Here is a 14,436-nt window from a genome sequence, read left to right on the forward strand (position 1 = left end):
TGTAGGACCGAGAAGCCTGTTGCGGTATAGGGGAAAATACTACCTACTTCCTAACTGCTTCCGATGTAAGGGGGACATTTTTAATAACTTCATACAACTTTCCAAAACAATCGTTTATAAGGTTTTGCGTTGTGAAATCTTGTTCTTTCTCGGACTTTACTCCTTAAAACACTAAGGATATTACTGATCGTAAGCACGGTGCTACTAACTCACTTAATAGTAGCGGCCTTACCAGTTGAAATTAATGTGATATAATTTCCAAAAAGAAACAAGTAAAAACGCGGAATTTCAACAAACTGGTAAACTTTTTAGACTTTTGGACTAAAATAAGGTCAAGTGGTGTCACTGATCCATTCGATCCAGCCATACCCAACTTTGTAAAAGATTTGGAAGAAATCAATAAGTATTTCGTTAGTATGGGCTTAGGTATCATGGCAAATGATGATTGCGTACAGTTCTATGAAAGAAACAAATCAGAGAGTGTCACTTGTGATTTCTATTTCAGGAGTGTTACAAGGAGAGAAGTGCAGGAGGCTTTGAATAGCATCACATCAGAGGCAGTTGGAGCTGATGGCATATCAATAAAAATGATTAAAATGATAAGTCCGTATTGTATTGATGCCATAACACATTTAGCTAACCAGTCATTGGCCACTTCCACTTTTCCGGATGCATGGAAGGAGGCAATTGTACTGTCTCTTCCCAAAGTCAAAGCACCTTCATCTGTATCCGAGCTGCGTCCAATTTCGGTATTGCCTGCCCTGTCGAAGATAATGGAGAAGCTGGTTGTTTCACAAATGGTACAATTTCTGTAGTCGGAGAATATCATTCCAGCCTTACAGTCTGGGTTCAGGAAGGACCATAGCACTGCAACTGCGCTTTTGCTCGTTTGTGACGAGTTGCTTCACGCAATGGCGGATAAGAAAGCATCTCTTCTTGCAATGCTGGACTTTTCACATGCATTCGACTCAATACACCACAGGATGTTGTTGGCTGTCATGCATTTTTATGGTTTTCGACCAGAGGTGGTTTCTTGGTTTGATTCCTATTTGGTGAATAGGAGACAAAAGGTTAAAATTGGGATGGATTTCTCCTCATCTTTAAGTAGAGTTGCTGGTGTTCCACAGGGAAGTTGCCTTGGGCCCATTCTATTCACCCTGTTTTCCGCCACTATGGGTTCAGACTTGCAACATAGTCGCTTGTATTCATACGCCGATGATGCTCAACTGTGTGTTTCATATGAAGCCGGAAGAGCTGACTCAGCAGTTTCCATTTTGAATGCTGACTTAAGCATTGTCCATGATTTGTCTGAGAGGCATGGGATTAAACTGAACAAGGAAAAGTGTAGTGTGTTGTCGATTCCTTCCAATGTGGGTTCGGAGACAGTGGGTGAGGTGTTGCTTGGCAGTGTCAGACTGAAGGAGTGTGAATCCTCAAAGCTCTTGGGCCTCATGCTTGATAGTGGCCTCACACTATCTGGTCATGTAAGTGCTGTTTGTCGGCGAACACTTGGTCGACTGAGAATGCTATACAAGCATAGGCACATGTTTCCTAGAGAGACCAGGCTTCGCCTTGTCCGGGCTCTTGTGCTCTCTGTGATCGATTATTGCCTCCCTGTCTATGGCAACATTGTGGCTAAAGGAGATTTAGAAAAATTACAGAGGGTCCAAAATATGTGTGTAAGGTATGTATGTGGTTTAAGAAGGTTTGACCATGTTTCGGAGGCTCGACGATCGCTGGGTTTGTTGACTGTAGTTGATACTTGTACCCTGCGCTCCTCATGCCTGGTTTACAGAATCCTGACCACTGGCAGGCCGGGATATCTGAGAGAAAAACTAAAAAGCAGGTCTCAAGTCCGATCTCGCAGTACTATACAGGATCAAGTGTTGGAGATGCCTCGCGTTCGCCGTGAATTTGAAAGAAAGCGATTTGCGTACTTTGCTCCCAAATTATATAATGACCTGTCCTCCAGCGTAACAGGCCAGGGTGTATCTGAAACGACATACAAAGAAAATATATACAAGTATTTAATGTACAATACAAGGTGATATAGCCATATATAACTGTATGTCTAATATTATGTTTTATTTATTAATAACTATAAAATAAGCTTTTAATTTTTTAAGAACTATAATAAGACATGAGTCGTTTTGTAAACCAGCAATTATTGTTGAAAACCGCTCCAAAATAAAGTCCTTATTTATTTATTTAAACTGCTGTGCTCTCTAGCGAGTAAGTAAAATATTTAATTTTTAAAAAGATGAAATCTGTTTCTTTTCGAATTTCAACTAGTTATCAAAAGTAAGTAGCCATTCCTACTAAAAATGTTTAGCAAGTTTATTTGTTTTTGAGATAATCTTCATAGAACAGTTAAAATAAATAGCTGCGTAGCATATAATATGTTTTACGTAGTCTAGTATTAATAAAAAATGATAGGAAATGAATTTAGTATAATGAGAACGGAAAGTCTTTGTCAAAAATTCTGTGGAGTAGTTTCTTTGTTCCCTAAGCCCGAATGGGTTGAAACCTACAAACCTAAAACAATGTTCAACTAATTTCTGTCGGTTTACTGATAATTGTTACACCAAAATTCAACAAAAATAACAATCTCGTAACTATCCTTGTAAAAATATCTTTTATTGAATTTGAGTAACTTAATTATGTGCAACGTAGCTAACAACATACTACGTTACAACGCAACACAATTCGTGATTTATTTGAGGAAAATCCCTAATAGTGCCCGCTATGGTCGTGTAATATCTGCACTCGAGTTGCTAATAGTCAGACATTTAAATCTGAAACCCTCTAATGTGCGACACTTTTGTTAGTGAACCTATTGGTAAATTCCCACTGAAAAGGTGTTGTCATGAAAATATGTTCAGTGAATGTTTGGCAAAAGAGTTTCAGGATATAATTAACTTTTTAAAGAAGTTCTACATTTCTGTATTTTCGTCTTACATTACTATACTCGTATAAAGGTATTTTATAAAAATTAATTTTACAAAGATATTCTATGGACTACATAGATTGCAACATTGAACTGTTTATATAGCAAAATTTGTATTCCGAGTATCCTAATTAATTGTTTTTTGTTTCATCAAACTTTAAAATGACATTAAATTTGATAAGTTGCATCTTTTAACCAGTTAGCTTTAGTATGTTGCTACGAGAATACCATCTTATTTTTATTCCACTAAGACTTTGGTATAAATATACATTTAAGATTATGCAGCCTCTTACTTAGAGAAAATTATAGCTGAACATGAGTTGATAGTTCATGACCTACAGTTTCTGAAACATACAGTACACATAAATTAAATAAGAATAATCATAAATAAAATGTTCATTATGGTACTAATGAACAATAAGCCACTCCTTTACCTATAAGGACAATGCTGGTAATGTAATAATAAACTAAATTTAACATTACCTAATTAAATTATTACCTAATTAAATGAAAGAATTTCAGTAATTAATTTAATTACCTAATTAAATGATTACTAATTACATAACATTACTAATTTTAACATACTTTACGTGTCAAATAACAAAGCTTCACTAAAGATAAGTTCAGCATAAATTATTAAAGTTTATTTAATTTGGAGATGTCTCCCGAACTGATATAGATTAAGGGGAGTCCGACTCCCATAAGAACGCAATGTTAACTATATGTTGCATAACTTGAAGACTATTTAAGATAGCTTACTGCTTTTGGTTTTATTTTGAAGATCATGTATTTTTCTAGTGCCATAGGAGAGGTTTTTAGTTTTTTTCTTTTAATAAATAAATTATGAATTTTAAAAAATTTTGTGTTTAAAAATTTAAAATTTTAATATATAAATATTTTAAAATAAGTGTTCCATTAATTTTACTTTAGCTAATTGTCCACTATTGAATGTCAAAACAGCTTCAAATACACCAAATTTCAGAGTTTCAAGATTTACAAATGTTCTTTTAGGTATTTTACTCCAGATAACATTGTTCAAAGATTCATTGGGGTTTTGGGATTTACCTCTGAGACATTTTTGCAACAGTTCTGGCTTGGCAAGATCCCTGAATATAGGTTTGATCTCTTGAAGTATCACATCAGGCAAATGGAAGTGCTTGGTGTGGTCATAGGTATCATTTTCACGGGTTGCTTTTATGAGTCTGACTATAGTAGCGGGGCTGGATCGACTTTTTGGTGTGCAAGGTTATTTTAAATAATTTTTTTCACTTACTTAGAATTTTCTGTACCATATGTGTTATATAACGTTAGAAAGAGGAGATTCTAAAGAAAAATAAAGTGTTATAAACTAAAAATCACACACAAAAAATTTCTTCGGTCAGACTGCCCTTAATGCAGAAAATATTTTACAATCGGAAAGCTGAGGATTTTAAAATCTATTTCAAATATATATTGTGTTCAGTGTCGGATTAATAACTTCAATAACGCTCAGCAAAATCTCATGTATGAAAAAGCACCATCATAGAAGTAAATCTTGTCAAATTACATGAAGGTTAATTTAAAATTTTAGTTCTACGTGTGATATCAGTTCTAGATACCTTGCGTGTAGTTATGCTGTATGAGTTTCTAAATATCAAGTTTAAATATCAAATGATAGTACTCTGTTTGTTTAGACATTTCTTTATTTTGAAATGTTCTCATTGCTATTACGATTACCGATATGACCAATATAATAATGACCAATATAACGCTCAGCCAAACCCTATGGAGTATCATTCATTACCATCAAATTTAATTTTGATTAATGTAATGAAAATAACTAAAACCCTTTTAAATTAAAAACTTTTTATTACATACACGTGTTTCGGTTTTTAAACCATCTTCAGTGTACATTAACCTCTAAATAAATAAATAATAAACAATTAGATATACACATGTGGACCTTTTAAACATATGTTAAAATTTAAATGACACAGTTGTAATTTTCTTATTAGTAATCTGTATTCAATATTTTAATTTTTTCAAAAATTGGATTTGTCTTATTTTTTAGATTAATATTTAAAATGTTATGAGGATCTTTATTATAATTTTAGATAAATATGTAATTCTTCTTTTGTGTTTAATTTCTCTCCTTTCCATTCGATATCTAAAATTTCCATGTTCTTTTCAATATTTGTGTAGTTATGGTCAGTCTCCAATAGGTGTTCAGCAAAATTTGATTTTATTGTAGACATGTTATTTGTTTTTAAAGCTTGTATGTGTTCTTTAAACCTTTTATTAAAATTTCTTCCAGTTTTGCCCAATATAATAGCTTTCACAGTCACTACAGTTAATTTTGTATACTCCAGATTGTTTGTATAATTCCTGTTTGACATCATTTTGGTTTGACTTTGTTTTCAATAAGTTTAAATGTATTATTATTTCTTTGTTTGGTGACTGATGGAGAATTTTGAATTTTGAAAGGATTTTTTCGAACAGCTTTGTTTAATTTAGTATTGAATGGTACACATATATATTTTTGAATTTCTGTAGTATTATGATTAGGTAGTATTTTGTTGGTTTTATTAATTTTTCTGTTTTCTTCTTAATCATTTTGTCTACATTTGGGGTTGATATCCATTTATGACAGCTAGGTAATTTTATTATTTTATTTCTTTATTTTATTTTCATCACTCATTGGTATATTTAAACATTCTGTTTACCATTGAGTGAAATGCTGCTAATTTGGATTTCCAAGGATGGTTAGAGGATGATGATATTAGAAGATCTGTTTGGGTTGTTTTTCTATAAATTTCAAATGAGTGATTTCCATTAAGATTAGAAATAACTTATATCAAGAAAGTTAATTTTGACTTTTTGGATTTCTTTAGAAAACTTAATTGTTTGGTGATATAGAATTGAGAAATGTTAAAAAGTGTTCTGCCTGGTTCTCATCTCCATTGAAAAGACATAATATATCATCCACAATATCTAAACCAATAAATTATTTTGTCTTTTAATGGATTAGTAGTGTCACTCATTATTTTGTTCTTTTCTAAATGTTGCATATATATATTTGCAAGAAGGCCTGAAAGAGGAGATCCCATTGCCAACCCATCTTCTTGTTTGTAAAAGTCCTTATTGTATTGAAAATAATTTTGATTAACAGTTGCTTTTGTCAATGATAAGATATCGTTTAATTTCATTCATATCTAGTTTACTGTATTTTATTAGATTATCTTTTAGGATTTGAATTGTTTCTTGTTTTGGAATGTTTGAGTACATGTTGTTTTAACATCAAAAGAAACGAAGAAAGAGTTTAACGGAATTTGAATATTTCGAATTTGATTTGCCAGATTACTTGAATTTGATATAATGTAATTATTTTCAAAATGTATGTGGGTCTTTATTTTGTTATTTAAAAATGTACATACCTTGTAAGTAGGAGAGTTACGAAAGTTTACTACTGGTCTAATTGGAATATCTGGTTTATGTGTCTTTGGTTGACCTTTTAGAGTAGGAGCTTTTTGGATTTGTCATTTTTGAGTTGGTATTGTTCTGCTTTTGATAAACTTTTGCATTTACTTATTGTGGCATTTATAAGTTTTGTGTATTCTTGAGTTGGATCCTTTTTTTTAAATTTTTAATTTTGTTGCTGTCAATGAATGTTTCAACTTTTTCTTGATATGTTTGACTGTCGATAACTACTACAGTATTCCCTTTGTCAGCCTTTGATATTATACAATTATTTTCTTTTAGTTTTCTTGATATGGATGTTACTAACTTCATATCATTGTTTGACGTTTTTTATTGATTTAGGATTTTGTACTTTTAAATTACTTTTGTTTAGTTCATGGATAAGATTGTATCGGAAAGGTTCTTGGAGTTCTGTGTCTGTTTTCTTTATGGCTGTTTCTAAATTGATTAGATCATCTTTGATTGTTTGAATTTTATGGTCCAGATTTATATTATATTTGAGTGATTTTGTCCAATAGGGCCAATTCCTCAACATTAAATTGGATAGATGATAAGTTTTTTTATTCTTGGGTAGAAATCTTCATTATCATCAAATGTATAGTTTTTTGAATTATTGTCTTCCTGTGAGTTAATCAATTTCATTAATCTTATTAAGATGAAACCTGTTTTTTCTTTAAAATAATAGGTTTGATCCATTGCTGTGTATTAATATCAATTTCTTCAATGGTCTCTTGGTGAAATGTTAATTTGATTTCTGTTTTAATATCTTCAATTGATCTGACTATTATATTCATTTTTGCATATAAACTGTTAATTTCTTCTTTTATCCATATTATTTTCCCTCTTTTTAATGCTTTTAGTGCAGCTCTTGATGTAGATTTAGTTTTTTAATTGAACATAATTTGGAATAATATTTTCACTCAGGCATAACTTATTAAACTGTATATCTTCTCTTCTCTTTAATTTTGATTATATACAAATGAAGCTTCGTTCAAAATGACATGTAGGTTAGTTCGTTCTCGAGATGTCGTGTGTAGAGGCAGGCAGAAATGCGGGAATAACTTTTTCACCCCCAGGCTTCGGTGTTCAGACAACTTACACAAGCTTAAAACTATTCAAATCATATTCAGCCGGAAACAATTATGAGAAGACACCAGTATTAAACTTGTGTAATATGTTACAAATCAAGTGTATTAATGAATCGTTAAGTTTATATTTCTGTCACCAGTATACTAAGTTTTTCGTACTTAATACAAATTTAGCATAGAAAGAGCTCCTTAATAATTTTTTTTATTAAATTAAAAAGAGCTAAGTAAATTGAAACCGGTGTAAGAACAAGAGCACTTGTAGTATTGTTAAGAAGAGTGGGTTGACTCATCATTAACTGAAGAATCCAAAGACTTTCCTTATTAAAAAATGAGATCTTCCTTCTATTTATTTATTTACCTCAACCTATTTAATTATTAATTTACGAATGTAATAAAATATGTCTTCAAAGTAAAACCTAGAATGTAATTCGCCATCATTATGGAATATGGTAAATTTTACCTTAATTTCTATGTTCCTTGTTATACAGCAAAATACAATAATTTAATAAAATTACCATCTCATTTGTGAAATTAACCGAGACAAAATATTTTCCTTTTAGTACAGTCAGAATAAAAAGATATTATATGCATCGTTTTAATCTTGTACGAAATGAAAATTAATTATTACCTTTGAACTTTAATGTTTACAATAATGTTTTAGGCTATTATTATTTTTTTATACTTAACAGGTTTATGTATTCCTTTCCAAAGTTTAGACACTCCTTCACAATGATTTAAATACCTATATGTACACGAGTAATATATTTACATTTCTTATTTTTAACATCAATTCTTTTATATATTTATCCATAATTTAGATATGAATGGTGAGTAATTAAAAATAAGCTGTACTTTATAGCATTTAAATTAACTCTCTATATTTTCAATTAACTGTAAAATGTTTATGTGTACAAAACTAGTCTAAAGAAAAAAATACAGAAATATATAGAAAACAAATGATATAATAAGGATTATATAATAAAAATGTGTTTGGTTACGTTGCAATGGGTTACAAATTAAATAAGAAAATGGTTACTCATTATGTTATAACTAGGCTATTGTAGGCTATACTTTTAAAAAGTTTGTATGTACTGAAGCAATAGTGTACATTAAAATGTGTTTGACTGGCCTATGAGGGTTCACATCTGGTAGGTTTATACATGCAAGTACATCTACACTCGGTAAAAAAAGAACCGTGGTACTTACATCTAGGCAAACCAATGGGCGTTAAAATACTGCTAATAACTAACCGCAAGGGTCGAGATATTGGAGTAAAAAGGGCTAGGCAACAGGTGTTGACAATGAAGAGTGACTGTTGGATTGCGTGGGCTTCATTTATCGTTAAAGGGGTTTTAAAACCTAAAGTTGAATCATCTTAGTATGACTGGAAGATTAAGAAGTAGAACTAGTTTTCCTCCTCTTGCATTGTTCAGATATCAGCCATACAGTGCAACATACAAGAAGATGTGTTGTTCTAGTAATTTCATATATTACACAAATGAGTACAATAAGATTTTTATATACGATCCCAAAGCACGGCGGAGAAACTGAGTTTTATAAACATTTCACAGCTATGATACATTTTTATAAATACTAACCTACAACTCAATTTTACTGTATTTTAATAATTTTTTATTTTAACAGTTTTAATACTCAATTTAATAAATATATTCATGTTGCTCAATAATATTACTATTGTTTTTATAATTTGTTCTTAGTTCACATATAGCAGTTCATACCATTTGAAAGACAGCATTTAAGGTAAACAAACTAAACTATTAGAATGAAAAAACTATTTTGGGTGAAATATTTTGAATATAAATTATTTTTCCAATTAAAGCGTAAACACTTTTAGTTAAAAATTACTTAGTAAAATTTTAGATATATTCTAGATGGATTGAAATAAATAAAACTTGCTATTTATTGACTGATCTTTTCGAAACCAGTATTTCACTAATTCAATAACTATTACCATATGCTGCCTTTTTTTAATTATTTTAAATATGTAAACCTTATAAGAAGTGGTTTTGAACATAAAATAGGACTTTTAAAGTACGAATTTTAAGATATTGCTGTATTCAATCTATCTCAATTGCACTGTAGAGGCACTTGTAATTCAATTAAAATAAGTTCAGGAGCGGCATCCACTAATGACTAATGTCAAAAAATTGCGGTAGAAGGATCAGGACACAAGTCTAGTCTATTACGAAGGATGGTTGTTAGTGTAAATAGGGTTCCTTTATTTCTATAAGGATGTTGTTAGCCTGAACATGAAGGAGTGTCTTCCCTACTCGCTTTGACTAGAGGTACTGAAACTGAGCTGATTCCTCTTCTTGTAAGGTGACATATACTAGAATACTATGTGCATGCCATTCCTCCTCATGAGTCTTGACAGGAGGTCTCTACCCATACACCCATACATCCTGAATCTCCTGCCATTCTGGAAACAAACGAAAAGGTCTGTTTTGGACTATGTAAAATGTAAGGTTTCTCAGATCCTTTTCCTAAGTGATTAACAACAATAAAATTACATTAGTTTAGTATTTTTTATTTAACAACAAACAGAATCACGTACATTTACCAATGTTGAATGTTACAACTAAATATGTTTTGGGCCAACATATTTATTATGAATTATAACTTTTCAGGTGCTTCTTTCTTACCTTTTCAACTTTTCAAGCTACTTGTGAACTAAATAATTAAATTTAAAAGTTAATTTTGTTTAATTTTTCTACTCACCATAATATAAACTTTCAACTATAACCTAATTATATTTTTTGACACAAATAATATAAGGTTAATTTTGTTTACATAGGGCAAGAATCTGAGGAAATAGCCCCCATTTCACTTAGTCCTGTAAAGACTTGTACGCTTTCCTTGGAGTGATAGAATTTGCGGAATGGTTAAGGTTGGTGACATGGAGCGCATAGTATTGGAATCCCATGAAGAGGGATACCGAGCTCTATATATAAGTCATATACCTTTGAAGGAGAAGATCCTAGGTCTGCTCTAGCCTCTTCAGTTATAGAGGATAGGAGAATGGTACTTCCTCATGTTTACGTTAGCAAGATCCTAAATCATCAACACTGAGAAAGTTCCCGCTACAAAATTCATTCTACGCAGTAGACTAGACCTATCAAACAACATTGTTATCCTAATATCTCAATATGTACAATAAGTGATGTACCGGTCCTGGAAATCTGTTAGGTTGCTCAGATTTAAGTAAATCATCAGGTTTTGCCATGCCCATTGTAGGTTAAACTGGGGAATGAAAACCAGCCACAACTTACTTTGGGTTAATATACTAAGGTTGAAAACATAAGCTGAAAAGCACCTATATAGTTTTACTTCTCTATAATTGAAATATATAGGTAAAAGCAGATATAATCATTATTTGATGAAACATATTGTCAGCAATATGAATTTTTTATCGGCAAGCTTAAGATGCGTCTTATTTATTGTGTACAAAAAGTACTCAAAGCCATGAAAGTGGTTGAAATGTACTGCGACAATTGCGATGTTCAATAGCCTAAATTGAATTAAGAGCCCTTTTAGGATTTCCAAAACGGAAATTTTAAAAGTAATGTGGGCAATGATACAGAAGGAGGAATGCTGATGCTTGTAAGATTTTATTGAATAAGGGAGCGTATGCCTGAATATGGCGTGTGCACCTCGATATTCCTAGTAAAATAAGACATCTTTACTTTACTTTACTTTATATTCCTTCGACTTTATATTATATTTTAATGGACATTATCCTCCACATAGTTCTTTAACTTTAGATTATATTCTAAGAATGACATGGAGGAGAAAGTTGCTTTGTCCTATTACACAGTGATGTTATATATATAACCTTAGTGTAAAAACTCTGATATCTGATATTTTTCTATAACACATTTTTGGGCTATAAACGTAATGATTTATGTAAAATAAAATTATGTCCATAAAGTGTGTATAAATTAAAAAAAACGATATATCATACAGTATCAAAAAGGGTTTGGCCAAATATGTGGAAAACCCTAACTTCAATTACATTATAAAAATAGTAAACGTACTCAAATTCGTGGGTCCACTTTCCGTGGAACCAAGTATTTGTGTTTCTCTTATATACCACAAAACTTAACTTGTTATTGTTGTTTTGTGGCAATTGTTTGGCTGATTTGCTTTAATAAAAAATAAATATTTAACTTTTAGTTTGTCACCTGAGTTGGTGTACATTTACAAACTCTGCAGTGTCAAACTTCACCTGAAACTCCGTCAACCTTTGCTGCTACCGCACAGTTTTATACCTTTATAATTTGCTAAATAATAGGTTTTCTTTATTTATACAGCATATTTGTTTTATACGATATATTGATATTATAAAAAGGGGTCGTTAGGAACTGCTACACTCCCCATCCCTGGAGCCATTTTTGTAAACGGTGATAAAATCTATATGACATGGATAATACATTCATTCTTAATATTTAAAATAACTTTGCTTTTTTTATTTTCTCAGTTTCTTTTAGATAAATGTTAATGTTTTACTTAAGTCCTACATAAAATACAGTTATTCTACTGTAACCCTCTTTAAATAAATAAACACAGAACTGGAACTTTTATTGCAAAACGAATATACAAAAATTGATATCTATGTATGTCAAGCGATTTTTGCACGTTTTCCAAGACAGATTGTTACGATAAGCTAAAATATATGAACGAAGGTATAAAATTAAATTTAAGACTTTATATGTAGTGTAGTAAATACTGTGCACGTGAATCAAATTGTATGTAAGGTGTAAATTAAAACTTAATTGCTGATTTAATCCATAATAAATAAAAAAAAATAGTTTACTTCCAACATGTACCAAAGTGCTTAAATGTACTAAATAAAAATGGGTTGAAAGTATGCATTTGTCCTAGTTTTCTTGGTTATAAAAAAGAGTTATACATTATTGAACTGACCAACGAAATATATCTGTAAGGTATGAAGTACTTTATTGGTAAAACACATTCTAACAGCTTTAAAATTAATAAGCAGTCAAGCGACAGTCAAATAAATAGTCTATAAATGGTTTAAATTACACGAGTTATATAAGGCGATTATACAATAATTTAATCAACGTAATAATTAAACCAGGTTCACGTAACAAGGTTTGCTGATGTTGCATGTGCGGTCCGTGTACATGTGATTTCTCTATTTATATATCTTGTAGACAGTCAAGCTACATATGTTATTATGTCAAGTTTTAATATGTATGATTGTACTGAGTTTAGGTAAACTTTTATTTACTTCTGGAGATTTTCTCTTTAACATTAGAGATACCCAGAAAACCAATATGCGCAAGTTTGCTAAAACTCAGCTAAATTACAGAAAGTGACACTTATAATTATCGAACTCGATGTTGTCTTTATAGAATTGAGGCTCAAAAAATCTAGATTGGAAGTTTATAGGTCTGTCTATTCTTATGATTTAGTTCGTACAGACAGACAGTTAGACAAACAGAAATAAGTATTTTCTAGTATAAGGTTTAGATAGAATGATTAATAACTTTCCTTATCAAATACTATTCAAGAACTTGAAGAATTAATGACAAATTATATTTACAATTTTACAAAAATATTGTATCTTTCGCTTTTTATTACTTACATTTTGCTGGGTCTAAAAGCTGATCTTATGAATTCATGGCTTCTATTTTTAGAAGACTGATATTGTATAATCAATTTCTCTGCCCTAATGTTTTTGGGATTCCACCAAAGGACTAAAGTATACACGCTCGGATTGGCCGAATAAAGTGATTACTGTAAATCTATGCTGCCTGTGCTTTCTATTGAATTTCAAACTCGTAATAGACATGAAATTCTCTCTAATAATTTTAAAAAGTTTTTTAGGACTAATATAATAAGGCGGATTTTAAACAGCGAAATTTAAACAACACGCAATAACAGTTTAACTAAAAAGACAAACCACTGTATAATTTACTTAAAGAGAACGCCGGACAACTGCCATGATTAATTCATTGTGTAATAGAAAAATGATTTCGAAATATTTCATCCTTTAAAAGAACTTATAAGTGTGTGTCGTTTCCACGTATAGTCCACATGTCATAAACAGGATTCGGGAATAGAATTTCTGGCGATGACATTTACTGAAGTTTGGTAATGTCCGGGCTATAGTCCCTTTTAGATAGGTGGACAGTGATTTTGTGAAAGAGGGTATTATTATTTTATTTAAATTTCTTCCCCACAGAGATATTTTGTAAGCTTTTTTTTATAAGTCCTGATTGAGGTCTTTAGTATAAAATACAGTTTTTACCAAGTAAAAATGATGTTGCGTATTTGGTTGCTTTCATAAAAATATAGCTTACTAACCGATACGTCTTAAATAAAGCAGATGTAAGTGGCACGTAAAACACGGTTCCAAAACACCCAGGAAATAATATTCCAAATCTGACCTCTGATTAGCTTGGTTACAGAAGCTAACACGCCACCGGTACAGAATACGGTACGTAATGAAGGGATTCCCAGTCCGGGAGTAGTAAGCTCTAGTTATTAGTACCAATAGACTCACTAATCAAACGTGTAGGGTGTATTAACAGTTTATCCATTTTAATATATTCTAATCTCTATGAATTGAGCTATAATGCATTATAAATATCCTCAATGTTCATATAAATGAAGGTAACGTGTTCCTGTATTATTTACCTTCGTAAACTAAACAAATTGACTGTTATTATTCACAATGTGAAGTGTAATGTAATTTAACTGATATTATTACTTTCAATTTTCAAATAAAAATGTGTGTTATTTAATATTTTTAGAATAGCACTTAACTACTTATAAAAATAAATTAGTTACGATTATTTCCAATACATATTTTAGTATTTGGAGTTGTCTAAGAGATCCTATATAAATGTATGTAGCATAAAAGGATACTTTTCTCTAATATAAAGGTGATTTTTTTAT

This window comes from Homalodisca vitripennis, chromosome 8 (assembly GCF_021130785.1).
Source record: "Homalodisca vitripennis isolate AUS2020 chromosome 8, UT_GWSS_2.1, whole genome shotgun sequence".
Lineage (NCBI taxonomy): Eukaryota > Metazoa > Arthropoda > Insecta > Hemiptera > Cicadellidae > Homalodisca > Homalodisca vitripennis.